The sequence below is a fragment of the Gracilinanus agilis genome, chromosome 3 (genome assembly GCF_016433145.1).
Source record: "Gracilinanus agilis isolate LMUSP501 chromosome 3, AgileGrace, whole genome shotgun sequence".
Classification (NCBI taxonomy): Eukaryota; Metazoa; Chordata; class Mammalia; order Didelphimorphia; family Didelphidae; genus Gracilinanus; species Gracilinanus agilis.
The window spans coordinates 627,798,261-627,819,039 of NC_058132.1; positions in this window are offsets into that span (position 1 = coordinate 627,798,261).

The following is a 20,779-nucleotide window of genomic DNA, read 5'->3' on the forward strand; positions in this document are numbered from 1 at the left end:
GAAGATGCTCCTGTTTTCTTCTACTTACAAATAAGTCTTTGAGTTTGTGCACTCTGTCCTTCCATGGGGCACTGAAAACAGTACAGTGGGTGGATGGTGTCCTACAGTGGTACTTAATGTTCCTAGATTTGGATGGATGAGATCAGAAATCCATCAACGTGTACTTCAGGTTACATTAGAACCTTTACATATGGACACACACACATATGGTGGTATAATCCTAATAGTTAGTGGAATCACCTGGGGGTTAATCAGGTAGCCTTACAGCTATTGGATAAGCCCAGGGGCTAATAAAGTAGCCTCTCTGAATCTGATGGAATAGCAGCTTTCCAGGTGAGGAGAAGCAACTCTGGGTATGGAATAGCAGCTCTGCAATAGAGTGGCAGCTTCATGTGTGGAGTAGCAGCCCCAGTTGTAGGGTAGCGACTTCCACGGCCTCTAAAAGGTTCATCACTGCCTTAGAACATCTCAAAGGTCTTTTCCAGCTTTAAGTAAATAATACTTTGATTCTGCTTCAGATGTTTGCCAGCCACCAGACCCTGGCAGGACCAATTAACTTCTTTTTCTTTTTTAACTCTTACGGATATATATATATAACCCAGTGGAATTGCTCACTAGCTATGGGAGGGGGGAGGAAGGGAGGGAAAGAACATGTATCATGGAATCATGGGAAAATATTCAAAAATTAATTAATAAATAAAAGAATCAATCAATTAATTAATTAATTAATGGTATTTTAAGAGATAATGCACTTCTTTGGATAAAGCATTATTTTCTCCTGAGTACTATTTTCAAGCACAAATGCTACATGGACAGGAGGGGGTAATAAATGCAGTTTTTATTTCTTAATAAAATGTTTCCCAGTTTTTTGGAATATTAGATTTCCATTATGGGTATTCAAATATATAAACCAGAGCACTAGAAAACAAAACAAACACACAAGATTATACAAACAGAAAAGGAGATTGTAAAGGCTTGTACATGTTTATAAACTGCTTTTTTTCCAAATATTAATCCCATCCCAAAGGACAGGTATATTGACTCTATTTTATTTTTTAAACCCTTGCTTTCTGTCTTAATATCAATTCTAAGACAGAAGAAGGAAAAGAGCTAGGCAATTGGAATTAAGTGACTTGCCCAGGGTCATATAGCTAGGAAGTTTCTGAGGCAAGATTTGAAACCAGATCCTCCCAGCTCCAGGTCTGCCTCTTTATTTGTGTTATCTAGCTGCCCTTGTACTGACTTTAACATAGTGTTGCTCATAATGTCCTTTTTAAAATTCTTTTTGATCTTTTATTGTATCTGTATCTCTAGTGCTTAGCACAGTGACCAGCACATAGTAGGCACTTAATAAATGTTTATTGATTGACCAATATATGTTTCTGTCTTTCTGTCTATATATCTGTATATGTGTCTCTGTAACTCTCTTTTATTTTTATTTTTAATTATATTGTTATGTTGTATATGTATATATATATGCATATACATATATATGCCATAACTATATGTATGTAATAATCTATATGTATGTAGGTCTATATAGAGAGACCATAACGATATAATATGTATTGGTTCTGCTCTCTTCACTATGCATTACTTCATATGTGTTTATAAATCAAAAACTATAGCTTTCAAGACTCACTGGCATTTTCATTAATCCAAACAAAACTAATACAATAATTCAAAACATAAGACATTTGATCAAATAACATAGCAAATTAAAAAAATATAAAAACCTGTCTAGGGGTTACAAAGCCCCCTGGGGAAACCTTGCCACCTCATGGATGAGATTATAACCCATCATGGGGTAATCAAACCCCTTGGGAAACCTCCTTCCTCTGATATGAGACTATAACAGCTGTAAAAGGCATGTCTTTATATGTCTCATCCATTGCAATGTGATGGTGAAGACTACAACAGTGAAAATCACTTCTGATGTCTCATCCATTAGATTTTTATAAATGCTGAAATGGGGAATACAATAGTGCTGTTGCACTTCGCTTCAACTACGAAATGGGCCTTTACCTCTTACAAACAACTCAAAGGTAGGCAAATGATCAGTCAGAGGTAGTGGTGCTACTAGATATCTGAAAATCACTTCTGAAGACCCCTTAAAATCAATTGAGATATTTAGCTCATTAAATTCTCCAAAAGGTGTATACAAGTTGTAACCAGTTAGATGGAGTCCATCCATCATTATTTATGTGACAATTAACAAAGGCAAAAAGGAACAAAAGGCTGTTTAGGCAACATGTGACCTTGATGGATCTGGTGACAAACCCATAATCTATAAGGACCTATTGTTTTGTAATGGAAAAAAGGATTTGTCCAAGTTGTTTATGGAATTTTATAATGGTATTTTCTCTAGTCTGGTCATAGGGGAGTTACAAATAAAGACAATGTAACAGAATATATACCTAAATGGACAAAATACAGTAGCCAAAAATGACATAATGTAACAGAAGATATTAGAGTAGATCAATATGTGAACTTAAAAAACAAAATTAAATCTTAATACAAAAAATCAGCAAATATAATATATGTGACAGAATACAGGCACTGAATTCAAGAATCTTTTTCTCTAATTCTAATAGCTCCATTACAGAGACTTCTTCAGTATTTGGAGGAGGATAAACTGAAACAGTTGATATCATTAAGGCAATGGGGTCTGAAAAGGCTTAAAATTCACTTCCAGTCCCTTTAAGGTTCCTTCCCCTCCCCAGTATCATCATCCATCTATATTCCTTTGGTCACATTTCTGGGGTTCTCCATACCTACACTGAGCATAGTGAGGATGAACCCCATATTGGATATGTTGCAGAGACTGGGCAGGCAAAAATGGCAAGGGGGTTTAAGGAAATGAATCTCCCTTCTAAATCTCGAGATTACTCAAGCTATCAGCTACAAAGTATCCAATCAGTACACCCAGGAACAGTAGTAATAAAAGACATCCTAAAGCTGTAAGCTGCACAAACTCAGTAAGGCTCTCCAGAATAGGGAGCTGTTTGAGATAGGCAGGAAACTGGGCCATGCTTGCAATCCTACTTATTAAATTGGTTGTAAATCTATTTCCTGTCTGTAGGTGGCGCTAGCCTAGTATGCACTGGCTAGGAGTAAAGTTAAGAGGTTTGGAAGAGTAACCTTCCTTCCCCTCCCCCCAGGGGTAAAAACAGTGGCCCTGTGACACTTTAATCCCCACTCCCATAGCCAGAAGCATGGAAGCCCCACTGGGCTAATTCAAAGATTCTATCCCTTCATGGTTCACCAGAAAATGTAAGATTAAAATTAATATCCAATAACTCCAAGTATTATATTTTATAAGATTTACTAATAATCACTTGAAGTAAAAAAACCAAAAGGACAGAAGTAAAAGCCCGAGTAAAGCTAGCTTTCCCAGCTGCATTCACAGCAAAAGAGAGTGAGGGGCAGGGTCACACAAAACTTATATCCTCCTTAAGTTTACACCTAAGTGAGAAGGAACATGGAATCTGGAAGAGAGAGTTTTGGGGAGCAAATCCTAATTACACAGTGTCTTAGGTCAGAGATTGACCTTCTTTATCAGTAATCATCCTCTCTAATGAAGAAACTTCCCTTGCAACCAACCAGCTCCAAAGAAGTTACCTAGAATTTCCAACTTCTGGAAGTTACAAGATTTTCTCATTGAATAGGTGTATCCATTTTGGGATGACTATTTTATCACCTAGACTCAGGAAAGAAAACAGAAGAGCTATCCAGGAACCCAAAGTCCAAGTTATAAATATACTTTAGCTACCATATGCTCCTCATTTCTTCTGGGGTGAAGGAAAGGGCTATCCTTCATTCTCCATTCCCCCTCTATACCTAGAGAGGAACTTAAATTGTCCATATGAAATCTGCTTCTAGGAAGAAGAATGCAGCACAGATCTACAAAGATGCAACAGCTTCTTGCTCAATGGCCAAAAGGGGAACTGTTTCGTTATCTCGAAGTGCCCAGGTCCTTTAGCACCACACTGATATCACATAAATGACTAGGACACAGGCTCACCATTCAATATGGTGTACACCAATTCATTTTCTACTACTTAAAGCATTATATAAGTGCTAGGTGAAGATGATGCTATATCCCCTAAAAACATCCATCTCTGATGGTGATGAATCTGGGTTCTTTAAGGTTTCTCAGTGGAATACATATTCTTGAAAGGCTTATCAAAATGAAAAGTCTTGCAATCCTAAAATGACAATAGAACTTCATGTATTGGTTGAGGACTAGCTAAAATTAAAGAAATATCACTAGAAAGTTGGAGACCAGATAATGATTTTCTTTTCAATACTAGCACCTCAGGAAGACCAACTCCTATAATGTAGAGGATTGGTTGAGATCTGCATGGGTAAAGGGAGTATTTGTGCCAATGAAATCATGAATTCTTATATTATGATGTAATATATTGAGTATTATAATTACTGAACATTAGCTTCTTGCAGCCCAAGACCAATGTGCTAGCATCCCTTATATGGCATTAAATTCTGAGGGCAGCTAGGTTGCACAGTGGATAGAGTGACAAGCTTGGAGTCAGAAGGACCTGGGTTCAAATCTGACCTCAAATATTTTCTATTTCTATGACAAGCAAGTTGTTTAACTGTTTGCCTAGCTCTTGCCACTCTTCTATCTTAGAACTGATACTAAGACAAAAATTAAGGGTTTTTTTAATGGGGGGGAGAAGCAGAAAAATTCTGTAACAAATAGTTTCTTAGTTAAGCTTGCTCAGTAATAGCTACCACATAGTTAATTACTGGTCAGTCTTCATGCTGACAGCCTTATAGGCTCAAGTCCAGGGAAAGGAGAAGAAAAATAAGAAGAATTAGGAAGAAAGGCAATTTAGTGAGTTGAGAGAACTATCTTTTTCTCCCTTCTTCCCATCTCAGTCTATAGCCAGTCACCCAATTGCTCCATTTGTTGAAAGTATAAGAAATAGGAGAGCTATTTTTCTTGGTTTCTTTATCCATATAAGGGGGTGGTGCTGGAGCCTCCATGAGAGAAAATGAAGAAAAAATGTGAGTTAACAGGTTCTATGGCAACCTTGGGCTTAAAATGTAGTATGTTATTGTGCTTCCAACAAAGAGTCCTGGTTCCAGAAGCAATTAACCATTTCCTGCTTTCCTGCTTTACCTCACATTCTTCCCATCTGTGCAGCTCTTTACAGAAGGAAATTAAAAAGCAAAGTAATTTACTAAATGGAAACATAAACCCACTGATTTCATGAAGCTGGTTCCTCAGTCTGGCAGAGCAGGAATAAGGCCCATATGGGAGATTCCTATATGGTTTGATGGTTTGCATGGAAGACACAAGGGAGGAAGAAAGAAAGAAAGAAAGAAAGAAAGAAAGAAAGAAAGAAAGAAAGAAAGAAAGAAAGAAAGAAAGAAAGAAAGAAAGAAAGAAGAAGGAAAGGAGGGAGGGAGGAAGGAAAGGAGGGAGGGAAGAAGAAAGGCAGGAAGGCAGGAAAGAAGGAAAGGAGGAAGGAAATACTCCTTGTCGGAAGATAGCAGCAGCTTTTCCTCCTGGAGACCTGAATTTCCAATCAATAAATTAGTTGATGGATATGAATTATTGTTATTAAGTACATACTATATTTCAAGTACTGTGCAATGAGGATACATGTAAAAAGGGTGAAATAATCTCTACTTGCAAAGAATTTACATTCTAATGAGGGAGACATTATCAAACTTAGTACCAACATAAATATAAGCAAACACAAAGGAGTTAAATTACAAGGTAGTTTGGGATGGAAGATGGAAGATGGAAGATACTAGCAATTGTGGGAGCTGGTGGGGAGAGGGGGGTGATGCAGAAGATAATACCAAAACTGCATCTTAAAGGAATAAAGAGATTCCATTAGTCAGAGGATAGGAAGAGTTTAGGATTTTATTACAAGCATTGGAGGTTGTCCAGTGCAAAGACAGAGAGTTGGGAAATGAAGAATTGGGTGCAAAGGACAGAGAGACAAGCTGAGAGAGATCGGGAGGAAGTGCTACAGGGGTTTTTAGGAGAAAAGGTTTGGAATAGCTTCTGTGGGGAGGGTTAGAAAATAATTTGGTGTGGGGAAGCATAAAAGGCTGTCTTGCTGCAGTGAGGGCCCAGTTGAGGTTGAATATTATGAATCTATAAATTGGCTCAATGGCGAGACTTCCTACAAGCTGAGTTCAGAGTCTGATGAACATATAGTTATGAATGTATATTTTTGTCTCCCTTGATAACATGTAAACCTGTTGAAGACAAATATTTCATTCTTTTTCTTTATATCACTAGCACCTGGCACAATGCCCAAGAATTAATAAGTATTTAATCCATATTTATTGATTGAAAAGCATAAAAAAGACCACACAGAAAGAGCTATAATCCACATCTTTGAAGAAGTACCCACAATCAAGAGATCCAGATTCCATCAAAGTATTGAAGATTTATGTAAAATGGGGTTTATCAGCATTTATCTGCTATATAAATAGCTGTAGGCATGCAGTATAAGAGAAATAACAGGCCCTAATTATAGACATTATATGATTCCAGTTGTCATATAAGCAAAGCCAACCAAACTCTCCTTCCTTCCAGGAAGAGAGGAAACAAGCATTTATTAAGTGCCTCAGGATTTTACAAATATCATTTCATTTGATTCTCACAATAACCCTGAGACTCAAGTGCTAATATTATCCCCATGAAAACCAAGAGATTAAGTGATCCTTGCCCAGGGTCACACAGCCAGTAAGTGTCTGAAACCAGATTAGATTTCAGATCCTCCCCATGGTTCTGTCCACTGAGCTGCCAAGCTGCTTCTTTCAGGTGTCCAGTATCTTCCTAACTGGCCATCAGAAAACAACCTGATATCAAGTGATAATACATGTATAACCCAGTGGAATTACTTGTCAGCTCCAGGAGGGGGCAGGGAGAGAACATGAATCATGGAACCATGGAAAAATCTTTAAAATAAATATTTTTTAAAAAATGAAAATAACCTGATATCAATCATTTACCTATTTATATTTTATATTTATATTTATTATTTTAATTATATTTATTTTGACTTATATGTTATATCATCATAATAAATATTTTATATTTATAAAATATCATTTATTTTTTTCTTATTTTGGTCTTTCCTTCAATATCCTTTGAAGTCATTAAGGTTTTAAAGGGAGATGGGTTTCTTATCTATCATTAGAATATTAGCAATCTATCATCACTGCCAAAACTTCAAACAAATTTACCTTTTTAGGTTTCTCTTAACTCCTTTATTTGTATTTCACATTCCCTATTCAGTTCTGAGCTTTTTTTTTTTAAATCAGAAGTCTTTGATAGTTCTCTATTCTATTAAAAATCCATTTTCTCCCTGTAGGATTACATTAAGCTTTGCAAGATAAGTTCTCCTTGTAAACTTATATCTTTTGCCTTTAGGAATATTGTTCAACCTTACTGGTCTTAATTCTCAACCACCAGTGCCAGCTCCCCAGCTTTTGAAGAAGAAACACCTGTATCAATATTGCAAGAAGGCATCGACCTGCACTTCTAGAGGTTCCAAAATTTTGAGACAGTCATTGAGTCAAACTCCTTCATTTTACAAATTTAACAAAGAACTAAAGTTGGCTAGCTTGGCTAGCCCAGTCATATCATTAGTAAGAGGCAAAGGAGAGCTTTGAACCTAGCTCTTCTTGAAGTATAACACTGTATCCAAAACTCCACCTAGCTACCTGTCTCTAGTCCACTGGCTAATAAATTAAAATCTCTTATTCCCTTAATCCTTGTGACTTAGAGTTGATAACTCCCTCAGGTAAAAATCCCCTTTCTCTGATACTATTCTTCACTCTCTCATCTCCATCCACCTTGACCTTCCTGTCCACCAGTCCCTAACCTCATGGTCCTTTTTCTCGGTGATAATTGTTCTTCGGCATAATTTGTAATCCTCTTTTATTTTATTCACTTAAATACACTTTTAAAGAAGGGATCCACGACACAAAAATGGTTAGAAACCCCTGATCTAGTTCTTTCCATGCTGCCTACAAAGACATGCAGGTCTTCTCTCCCTTTAAAAAAAAATTGCTTGGGGGCAGCTGGGCAGCTCTGTGGATTGAAAGCCAGACTCAGAGATAGGATTTCCTGGTTTCAAATCTGGCCTCAGACACTTCCTAGCTGTGTGACCCTGGGCAAGTCACTTGATCCCCATTGCCTAGCCTTTACCACTCTTTTGCCGTAGAACCAATACACAGTATTGATTCTAAAATGGAAGGTAAGGGTTATAAAAAATTTTTTTAAATCACTTTACCTTGCCATCCACTTAAGGTTTAGCAATAAATACCTATCTCCTCTCCCTTTTAGTCCAGCAAACAATTATATTTAATGCCTCCTACTTATTTCTCAACCCTTTTAATCTTGCTTCTGACTTCACCAATTATATGTGACTACTCTCTCCAAGATTACCAGAGACCACTCCACTGCCAAGTCAAATAGGCTTTTTATCCATCTTTCTCAGCTGCTCTGTGTTATGGGCGGTACAGTGATATTGGATAGGTCCTAGTAGAGAATGGCCCAAGGTCCACTGATGATATAAGGACCTAGGCTGAATGAAGGTGGAAGCCTAGATGAACACCAGGGCCCACAAAGTATTTGAAGCTCAGCTAATTATCACCTCCCACCTAACAGTGCCCAGGACTAAGTGATCAAGTGAGAAGCTGTGAATTGAGTCACACAGCTTCTCTGACAGCTTGTCCTGGGTTTAGCTTGATGGATAAAGCTATATAATTAAGTGGATAATGCTGGTGACTGCGATTTGAATTTGCTAAGCAATCTCTTTCCCTCAGATCCAAGGATATAAAGTATGATCCTTAGGACAATAAAGAGATTCACCTAAGTAAACTTTTAAGATTTAATTGTAACAAACTTAGGGTAAGGATCAGAGTTAAGGAAAGAGGTGTTGGGAAAACTTCACGAGGCTACTGATGATCAGGTTGTCAATCACAGAGTAATCAGGTTGAGACTGCCTGCTGGAGAGGGTTCCCCTCTCCGTGGCACTTTAGCCAGGTCAGGCACCTTTGGCCTTAACCAGTTTTATTGAATGATGATATTCGTCTTCCTTGATGTTCAAATGATTAGTATATAGAATAGCTTTGTCCAGAAGTTGAGGATGTGAGAACTGCTGGAACAGGATGCAGGTAATCTAAGCAGGTTTGGTTGGCCTACCCACCCGTTTTGATCCACTTGCTCTCTTTTATAGATCTGCCAATAACTGCCTTTTGCCCTCTGGCTCATGATATCTAGGTTGATTCTAAATTCCAAAACTGTTGGATGTCACTCATCCTGTTCTCCACTTTGTTTAGCAGAAATTGATGTTACATCTGGCAGGTTTTGAATGATGACTACCCCTTTCTCTTAGACACTTTTTGTTTCTATGACATTCCCCATTCTTCTTTTACTTGCCAAACTGCTCTAGTTCAATTCTGCTTTCTTGGATCATCATCTACCTCCCAGTATGTGTGTCCCAAAGAATTCCATTTTGGACCTTTAAAAAAAAATTCTTACCTTCTGTCTTAGAATTAGAATTGATAGTAAGTAGAGTTTCGAGGCAGAAGAGCAGTAAGAGCTAGGCAATTGGAGTTAAGTGACTGGTCCAGGGTGACAGCTAGGAACTATCTGATGTCAAATTTGAACCCAGAACCTCCCAATTCCAGGACTGGCTCTCTCTCTATCCCTGGGGCCTTTGTTTGTCTATTGGTGATCTCACCTATTTCTACTTCTTAAATCTACATATTCTGCCCAAATAGCTATACTATCAGTCCATGTTATCAGTGGCTTGTTAGATCTCTCTTCCCAGATATGGAACTCATTGTCTTCCTCCCTAAACCTGTCCCACAAAACTTCCCTCTTTCTTACACCAGAATCCTTCCAGCAAAGCAGGTTCACAAACTTGGAATCATCCTTGACCTGCCTCTCTTCCTTACCCCTTCTCCCCAAATAGCATACTGTTGCCAACTCTTTAGTCTTTGCTGGACTATTTCCCAGTAACCTTGAAAAGGGCTAGAATAGGTCAACCTCATGTGCAGAGTAAGAATTTTCTACAGGGCATAACTTCAGAGATGTAAGATTTCCCTTTCACAATTTTTTATAGGGCAAGAATAAAACATGGTAATGGGGAGAGGGATCATACATGGGTATCTATTGTTATAAAGAAAAATAGAACTCTGATACTACTATGCTATTAGGGGGTATTGGTTAGGGAAGCTGTGTCTTTGTATTCCCCATGGTAGCTGGTGACTGGGGAACACCAGCTCAGTCACCTTTGCTTGATGGTATAATTCCCTTATTCTAAATAACAGTGCCCAGGCAGGACCTTTAATGGTCTGGTGGATGAGTAACCCTTTCAGGTCCCACCTGGGGTTGGATCAATTATTAATATTGGGCCCAAATTAGCCTTGGATCACATTTTCATCTGACTGTGTTGCTCCCTCCCCAAGGGTCATGACATAATGACCACTCAGGAAGGTACTTAATGAAACTTTATCTATTGATCTTAAATAGGGAAAGGAATAATCAGGAACGGTTTGGGGATAGGAGACTCTGTCACACTAATATCCACAATTAATAATCCCTCAGGACTGTAGGCTGTTGTTTCAGTAAAGCTGGAGCTACTGATTTCACACTCCTCTGGTTCAGCTTGGCCACTGCCAAACCAGAGAGGGCAATCTGCTCAGTTGGTACAGATATTGTGATTTCTCTCAGCTTCCTTATTATCAGTTTGTGATATGTCAGCCTTGACAGCCTTCAGGAAATATCCACCCTTACCTCCCTCTTCTCCTTCACCTCCCTTCCTCCTGTTCACCACCGGGGCCCAGATACCTAAATAGCTAATGAGGATTCAAATGCCTAAAGATCTAGGGAGATTCAGGGATAACCAATGACCCATGGTCAGGGATCCACAGATCAGTGCTCCAAGACCCAAGATTAAAGATCAATGGTCCAAAGCAAAGGACCAAATCAAAAAGACCAAAGACCAAAGACCCCTCCCAGATGTCTGTTAGGGGTATTTATACTCTCAGGCCAACCACCTTTGCCCTGTCCCAACGGCCTCTGGGAACATTCCGAAGTCTCCAACTGTCTTCACCTGTCAATCAAGATGAGACCAACAATTCTCAGAGTTTGAATATAACACTATCTAATACAATTATCTTTATACAAAAGAAAACTCGCTTCCATCCCTAAGGATACTTTGATAATGGGAGCATTCAGGACACATGCCATGTTTTTCTCATGGGACACTAAGGCTGATTATCCGTTTTTTTCTTATCTCTTTTTTTTTTTTTGAACAATCTGTTTTCAAGAGAATGCCTGGGCCATCTCCAGGACCTGCCTGACCTAGGGCAAATTGTACTCAACTTTTCTCTTAAACTTGTTTCTGAGAGCAATCAAGTGACTATCAATATTTTGGGGCAAGTATCTTCAATCTCCTGGTCCTTTGCCACTTCATCTACAAACTGGAGGTTTGGACTAAATGATCTCCAAGGCCCTGTTCAGTCCTATAAATTGTTATCATGTAAATCTTCTGAATGGACTCCTGGTAAAACTGTGGACCTATGACTATTCAGTACAGTCTGTACAAAGGAAAAGGAGGGGCCGACTTTAATTCCAAGAGCCTCAAGTCCTTTAAATATCAGTTGTAGTACAATTTCCTCCTGCCCTGGAGATGCCACCTCTACCACCTTCTCCTCAGGTAGGGCAGTGGATAGAGTGCTGAGCCTGGAGTCAGAAAGACCTGAGTTTAAATCTAGTCTCAAGTTCCTCATTTGCCTTAGTGTCCCCATCTGCAAAATAGGAACAATAATAGCCCTATCTCCCAAGATAGAGTGTGGATCAAATAATATAATACTTGTAAAGTGTTTAGCACACTACCTGGCACATAATTGGTTTTATATAAATGTTAGCAATTATCATCATATACATCTCTGCAACCCTACAGCACTGTATAAGTTTATTTGCTTGGGTGGAAATGACAGGATAGGATGCTTCCATTATTGTTCCTTCCCATCATCCCTCCAGTCACCTGCCACCTTATACTATCCCCATCAACCTCCACACAACCCCATTCCATTCCATCTCCTTGCTCCTTTTTTTGCTATAATATTCTAAAGTCAGAGCAAAATATCTCTGTATGGTGTCTAGAGTCTCTTGGAGGAAAGGTGAATCCAATGATTAAGAAATCTGTAACATAATAGATTATTTTATTCACATGTAATCAATTTGATTATGTAAAGATTGTTTCATTTTTCCTTCCAAGAAAAACTCCCGTGACTTTTAGCAACAATCTTTATTTGTAACAGTAATAATGAGTGTCAAGGACAGGGAGAGGGAGAAAGAAAGATTTCAAGGAGGTCAGTGAACAGTACAACCAACACAAAAGCAGAACTGCAGGAAACATTGTTCTTACATAAAGAATGAGGTAGCAAACAGAATGCAAGGATAATAGCAAAGTTATATACACAGTCCAATAAAGATGCAACATTCAGTCCAAGTTGGGAAATAAAACTGATTCAAATTGTGAGCTTATTTTCCCAAGAAGATAACTTTTTATTTGAGAAAAAAAAATCTGAATTTAATTCCCACCCCTCCACCCCCCCAATAATTTTAAACTCCTAACTTTTTGACCCAGCATCAGTATCCATGGCAAGATGATGCTTGAACCCTGTACATCAGAATTCTAAGTCAGTGAATCACTGGGTCACCAGAACCAGAGGTTCTCCTGAAGCACTATGAGAAAGGGTTTAAAAATGACTGACAGTACAGAGTATTTGCAGAATGATGGTAAATTTATGTTAAGAGTTTTGGGTGGTGGTTTGGGACATGAGGTGGTGAGCTCACCACAGGAGAGATTCTGATCAGAAGCCTGCTTCTGGGAGAGGGAGTTGAGAATTGGCTTTGGGATCCCATCTCTGCTGCTACCTACCTATATGCTCAATGGGGAGTTAATCTACTTTCTGCAGCCCCAGTTTCCCAATATATAGAAAAGAGAGCTTTTATTAGGTGATCTCTAAGGTTCCTTCCAGTTCCAAAAATTAAGATAAGGTCTTAATTACTTCCTTCTGGAAGAGGGAACCCAAGAGACATCTTAAACACACAGTTTGGCAATGTGAAATGCTATGCTTTATGGAGGCTTAAAGATGTCCAGTAAATTTCTACAATCTTTGCTAGTTTAGTTAGCAAAACCAAAAATGTCCTCATAAGTAACCCTGAAATCACCTTCCTGATCTTCCCCTACAGCCTTCTCCCCAAAACCCTTAAGACAGATCTCCTCCAATGGAATTTAGGATAGAATTAGAGCTTCCCCAAAGATAGAAGTACTTTTACTTAAGAATCTATTTAGGGGGCAGCTGGGTAGCTCATGGATTGAGAGTCAGGCCTAGAGACGGGAGGTCCTAGTTTCAAATCCGGCCTCAGACACTTCCCAGCTGTGTGACCCTGGGCAAGTCACTTGACCCCCATTGCCCACCCTTACCACTCTTCCACCTATGAACCAATATACAGAAGTTAAGGGTTTAAAAAAAAAAAAGAATCTTTTTAAACTTGAAATAGGCAGGGATCACATTAAGAGGGAATATGGTGTCATGGAAGGAGGGATGGTTTTAGTGCTAGTCTCTAGGCAGCCCTGGACAATTAATTTCTATGCTTTGCTTCATCTGCTGTGAAGCAAAACCAGAAAAAGATTGTTTCTAAGGTCCCTACAAGGTTTTGCATTCTGATTCTAAGCATCCTGCAGATCAATATTGATACGATTCCCCAACTCTAATTTGGAGAAGCACAAAATTTTTTAGATGGAAGGGATCTTAGATATCATGTAGTTTGATTCCTTATTTTACATATGAGGAAACTTAAGCTCAGGGAGGTAAGTGACCTGTTCAAGTTCACATAGACAAATATGATTTTATACTAAAAATTGAAATAACTCCAAAATCTCAATCATTTTCACATCTGTATGGAAGCAAAATGGTTTATGAATATAATGGAATAGTACTTTGCTATAAGAAATTAGGAAAGGGGCCGGTTTCAGAGAAACCTCAGAAGACATAGAATGACAGACAAAAATCCGGATGTGATGGGTGTAAGATGTAGAATGAAACATTTATTTCTTGGACATAGCCAATGTAGGAATTTTTGTTTGGTTATGTTGATTCGTTACAAGGATTTTACTTTTCTTTTTTTTCCCTCCATGAAGTAGGCAATAGAGGATATGGGAGTAGAAGAAAAGACATGATTAATTGATGAAAAAGTAAAATAAAAAACAGAGAAAAAACTATTAATGTGGCATTGTAGCCAATTCAAATGTACTTTAAAAATTCAGAATGTTAATATATGCTATTATTGTAATATCTTTTTTGCAGCTTTACATTTTTAAAATATAGAATATGCTTTATTTTTATGGATACAAAACTTGGACAGTTTCTTAATAACAAGTGGCAGATGGAAGGGCTCCCTATAGAGTTTTGTGTTAGTGGAAATTTGGGGTTCATTGAGCTTTAATATTTAGATATATATTATAAACTTCCTGTGGACGTTTAGGGGACTTGGAAACTACATTTCCCATGATTCAACAGGCTTCCTTCTTACATGGTGATGTGAGCCAACGTAAAGCAAAGCTTAAATAGAAAGAACTTGATTGGGACACGCTCTTTTGAAGGAAGCAGCCAGGTGGGAGAAGGTAATGGTGGGTGATTTGAATTAGATCTTAGCAGGCACATGGCCTTCTTAATTACCTACCAATATGGCTTTAAGTAAACTATTAATACTTTTAATATCCATCTATATCAATATTATTAATAGTTTTTAACCTGGGGACTGTGAACTTCAAAAATATTTATTTTCTATAACTATTTCAATGTAATTCACTTCCTTTGTAATTCTAGGTATTTTATTTTATGCATTTAAAAACATTATTCTGAAAAGAGGTCTATAGGCATTACTAGATTCCTGGGATACAAAGGAGGTTAAGAAATCCTAATACAGATGATGAGGTCCTCCAGCCATTGTTTGTAAGTGACATTGTGTGGATTTCTTCAAGCTTTAGAACATTATAAGCCATGTTTAATCAGATCCAGAATTACTTGATGCATATAGGAAAAATAGTATTTTAAAATGCCTATTTATCAGTATATGAAATAGTTGGAGGTACAGTCTATTAAATTAGGTGTGTATGTGTGTGTGTGTGTACATACACCTGAGAAAGGCACTGCAAATGGATGATGAATTGGGGGCAGAATGAAATTGAAGAAAGGCAAGTACACTGGTTTGCTTTTGGGATGTTGTACAATGTTTTCAGCAATCCCAAGTTGCTCCCTAAAACCAAAATCAACCAATCTATCTACCTTCCTACCTTCCTTTTTAAAAATATAAATGAATCTTGGAGCATTATCAACTCTGAAAAACAAAAATCCAGGGCATTTTCAGCAATTAGTTATACGCAGGAAATGTATTGTTAAGGAAACGTACAGAGGAAAAGATGTCTAGGAAGCAAATGAGTTGTAATTCAACAGCAGGAGTGCTATCCTCACAGGGATTAAATTTCCAAAATGTCAGCTTGATAAAAGCTATAAAGATCCCATAAATTGAGGCTTGAATATAAACTTTCAGATCTACTGAATGGGTATTTACCAAGGACCAAGTCTTATCTTCATCAGTCCACAAAACAAAATGAATAGGGTTTAAATTACATGATTCCTAAGGTCCTTTACAATTCAAAATCCTCTGATCCTATGTTCACAAATAATAAATCAGAGAACTATGAGACCCACTTATGTAGTCACTGCAGAATTGTTCTACCTTTTACACTTGAGAAATTGGAATCTTCTTAGCATGCCAACAACCACTGAATTATCACTGAATTATCATTATAACAAGATAAAGAATGGAAATAATGGCATTCATAATAGTGCTTTAGATCAAAGTGAGACATGTAAAACACCCCAGAAACCCAGCCATCCTAGCATGTATATGAAATCAAGAATAACTGGAGAAAGCTACACAGAATTTGTGTGGGTTTAGAAGGTGTTTGATCAACTAGATAATGGAATAATCATAATTTCCCCCAAAGAATTTGTCAAATAATTTAGTTTTGAGTTAAATAAATGTTATGAAAGCTGTTTCTTCCCCTTCTCCCCTACCCCCACCCCCAGCAAAACCAGGTAGGGATAGCCCGACTGCCTTTATTGAAGCTGAACAGCAAAAACATTAAAAAAAGCTTTCAAAGTGCTCTCTTGGACCAGGAGGATCCAGAGAACAACAGAAGCAAAGGTTCTTTTAATAGCCCCTTATTGTTAAGAATTGGAAGGGATTTTGGAAATCATCTATGGCAACTCAGTGTGATGAACAACACAGAAGTACGACCCAGTCAAGAGATCTGAGCTCAAGTCCCAGCTTACTGATTATCTTTTATGAAAAGGTTACTCAACTTCTCTGAGACTCTTCATTTCTCAGATGTGGTTAACAAAATTTGGAATTCCTTCTTCACAAGTACATGAAGAGGATCTTGATAAATTTTAAGGTTCTATTTGTGTGATTTGTGAGTTACTGTGAAGATGAGGAAAGACCCAGAGAAGTTCAGCTACACAGTCAAGTGGTCTCACAATGAATTATAGAGACAAAGCAGGCACTAGAACTCAGAATTCACTCCCAAGGTCATTTCAATGAACTGCTTTATTGCCATAAATCTTTCTTCTTGAAGTGCTTTTAAGTTTAACCAAACTTTGTAAAATTTTGCACCAAAACAACAAATAACATCTTTTGTAGTCAAAAGGAATTTGCTGGAAAATACATTAATGGGGACTAATATAATTCAAATTAGAACTTGAGTCTTTTTTTTCTTAAGTTAAAAAAGATTCAAAAAGACAACTGAACTTCTATAATTTCTAGATGTTTTTTAAAAACCCTTTCTGTGTTAAAATTGCTATTCAGTATTGGTTTCAAGGAATAAGAGCAGTAAGGGCTAGGCATTTGGGGTTAAGTGACTTGCCCAGGGGTCATAGAGCTAGTCTGAGGACAGATTTTAACCAAGGACCTCCCATCTCATCTGGCTCTCTATCTACAAAGCCTCTTAGCTGCCCCAAGAACTTTTCTCAAAAAGCAGTGTCCCTATGTAACTTTTTATAATTATCTGTAGAATGATCAAGATTGATTTTGGTGGAGGTGAATCTTTAAAATGTAATTATTCTTGGGGGTGGGGAAAAGTTGGATTTACATTTTCATGGCATTTAATATTAATTCCAGTCAGCAACTCTCTTTAAGAGGCCAGTTCTAATAAAATTTTTGCATTATGTCAAAGTATGTTGTTGGCTTTGTTTTATTCATAACATTCATGGTCTAATTTGAAGATATTAATTTCTTGTTAGATGTACAACTCTAACAAAAAGGACAAACGGGAATTATCTAGAAATAAATGGATGCGGAGATACCAGTTAGAATTCTCATACTTGAGTTGGAACCATCTAATCCAATTCATACCTGTGTAAGAAGCTTATCTGACATCCCTTGACAAATGATCAATCCCTTTGCTTAAATTTAAGGAAATTTTCTGGCATGCCAATAATCTATGGGCACATTTTTCTATGGCTAGTTTGTGTAGCTGCAACATGCTTTTATATTATTATCTCTTAATTACATTCTCATCTCAAAGCCCAAGCCACTGAAACCCATATGGCTTTTCCAAAAATTTAGTGATATTGTGCTGGATCCTAACATCTAACCATGAATTTAAAGAGCAGTAAAGCAGATTTAAGTAGAAATACCACATTTAAGTAGAAATATCAATACTGGCTGGGCCAGGCCATCCAGCTTAACTGTGCATGGGCACATGGAACAGGAGAAACATTCCTACAGAGGGGATTGTTAGGGTGGCTACCCTTTGGTAACCCATTGCATAGATACTAGGATAGCAACACAAAGGTATGCATAATTCATGTACTGTCTTTGGGGAGTGATAACCTGGCATCCAAAAGTTGGGAAAGAATTGTTTTTGAGTTGTCTAAAAAGATAAGCCTGGGTTCTTTAGTAAATGTGGAGTGTTATATAATAAACAGGCTACAGAGTTTCAAGTCAAAATGGAAATGTCTCGTGTAGTGTCCACTGGCCTCCAAATAGTACTTCAAGAGGATAAAGTATTTTAATCTGTAAACTTAATATTGGAACAGTGGTCAAAATAACTTCCATTTTAATAGTAAAGATTTAAAAATACTATCCAAAGGATCCATTAAAATGGCAACATCTATCAACATAATTAGGTCAACTTAAATTTGTTATTCTTTAACATAATGCCTTGCTACCTCGAGATACACAATTTATAGGATACAGACAGCATTGCATTAATTACAAATGTTATGGAAATGCTCTTATTCTATAACAGGTTTAAGTTGAATAGCACCATTCATCTGAGGCTCAGAGCATTTTACTGATCACAAAGTAGTTACACATAACTCAATATACACTCAGGAAAAATGTTGTTTTCGGTTAATGGGGTAGTTAGTTTAAGACCTCTACAACAGGTATATATTATGAGATATTCTATCCAGTTCCATTAAATCGCTTAAAAATAGTCGAACTAAAACTTAACAGATTTTTCTAAAAATCATGGCCTCATTTCCCCTCCTGCCCAGTGCATTCTACCCACTTTCCTGTTTTGGTAAAAGCCTGTCTTCAAGGTTGTACTAGCCAAGCCAGTCCCAAGATAGGCATGAAGCCTAGGAATCCAACTAGTGTTCTGATTAAAAGGATGCATTTATTTTCTTTTTCAGGAAAAATAACTCCTCCTTTCTTTGCAGTCAGTCTTATTTTACTGAGGATCTTTATTTTCAAATATAATCCAAATCTCAAAGGCACAATTTCATCACTGCATAGAGAAGCATTACTTAAAGGTACAGGTGTCACCCTTGGTTAACTTTAAGTAACAATTCCACACCCAAGGATCTATTTTTCTAGGACTTTCTCCCATAACCATCTCTTCAAAAATGAGTGACAGTTAACTGCATTCCTTATAATGGTCAGCTGCATCCTACAACAGGCAATTCATCAGCTTTCCCAAAGCACTACAAAAAGGCACATTCCACTTTTCTGAAGAAACCCTCTGAAGTACAATTTAACAAGTGATCAAGTCAGGATAATGCTATTTATTAAAAATATATTAAGGGAGAATAGTCAGAGTATTTATGCATCTTTACATATGAAGCTGTAACTTGTTTTATTATTCCAACAGAAGAATTTTCATATAAATGATTGTTTTGGGTTAAGATAGAGGGAAAAAAAAGCTTTATACAAGTATCAGCAATTGAAGATAGGTTTCATTATACCAATGAGCTGGGGGGGGGGGGGGAGAAGGGGAGAAAGAGACCCACAATTCTATTGTTAGAGAATCACTGGTTTTATGCAAAAAATAGCATTTTAATTGCTGAATTTTTTGCATAACAATAATTATATCTTTACATTTTTGGAAAACTTTGCTTTGCTATACATTTGAATGAGTTCAGATTTTAATTATCTTGCTTTCTTGAGGTCATGAAAGCACGTTGTCACTGGGATTCAATGTATGTCACTTCAAGGTCCAACTGAGGACTCTACTCAAAAGCATATCTGAAAGAATATTATCTAGCCAAGGACATTTTAAAAACCATGGTCTTCCGTTAAGAGTTAAGGACAGAAGCTAACACTTAGGTAAGTGTGGAAAGGAAGCCTGAAATGACTGAACTTCTGAGTCAACTCTTGATCATCCAATATGCTACTGGCGGAACTGAGGGAATCCACCACCCCATAAAGGAGACAATTCAAATTTGGTTTTTGGAAAGCACTTGTATTCCTGCATCTCCCCCCCACCTTTCCAGATTTGCTATTCTGAATAAATGCTTTTAGTTAACAACTGCATTTTATTTCTTGCAAACACACATTAATGCTGATGAGAGAGAGAGAGAGAGAGAGAGAGAGAGTGTGTGTATGATGGGGTTGTCTGCAGGTACTTGCCCCAGGTTAAGGAAGCAACCTGGAGGTTGCTAGAGAACCCTTGAAGTGGATAACCAAGAGTTGATTGTAGTTCCTTGAGATGCATTTGACATTAGTGAAAAATAACTTGAAGGCCTTAGGAGGCAAGGAAACAATCTTCTTTATAGGCTTCATGACAATGAGAGAGTAACTATATTATATACATAGGAGCTGTGATGTGACCCACTATATTAGATCAACCCTCCTCTCATAAGATTTATAACGTTTTACTGTACTTTTAAGTACAGTACAGAGCAACTATATAGCTTTCTTTATACTTTTTAAAAAAGGTCAACAAATTCTACTCTCTACTCACAAACTGGATTTTAACCTGGTAAGCTAGCTGTTCAGCCATTCCTTCAGGGCAAGCAGCCTTTTATTCTGGGTTAGTAAAGAATGTTGCTTTCATTTATATTAACTCTCTCAGTTCCTTCTGCCGTGGTTGAAGGAAAGTGAGATGGATTAGAGTAGGGTGGTTAAATTCTTCCCCCCAAAATTTAAGGAGGTACTCTATATAGCTCTGCCAAAAAAAACCCCAAAGCCAGATATGAATAAAATAATATGGACACATAGGCATCCTCTTGGAGAACTGAATAAGCCAAGACTTATTTCAATTATGATCCATGTTGATCTGAAACCAATTCAGCAGAAATCAAAAGACAATAAAGCCTCCTCATTGATTACCCTGTTATCTGTATTGCTTTTTAAGGTGGCTAATGCTTGTGGAGGGTAGTATGGGATAATTTTAAGGCCCAGTAG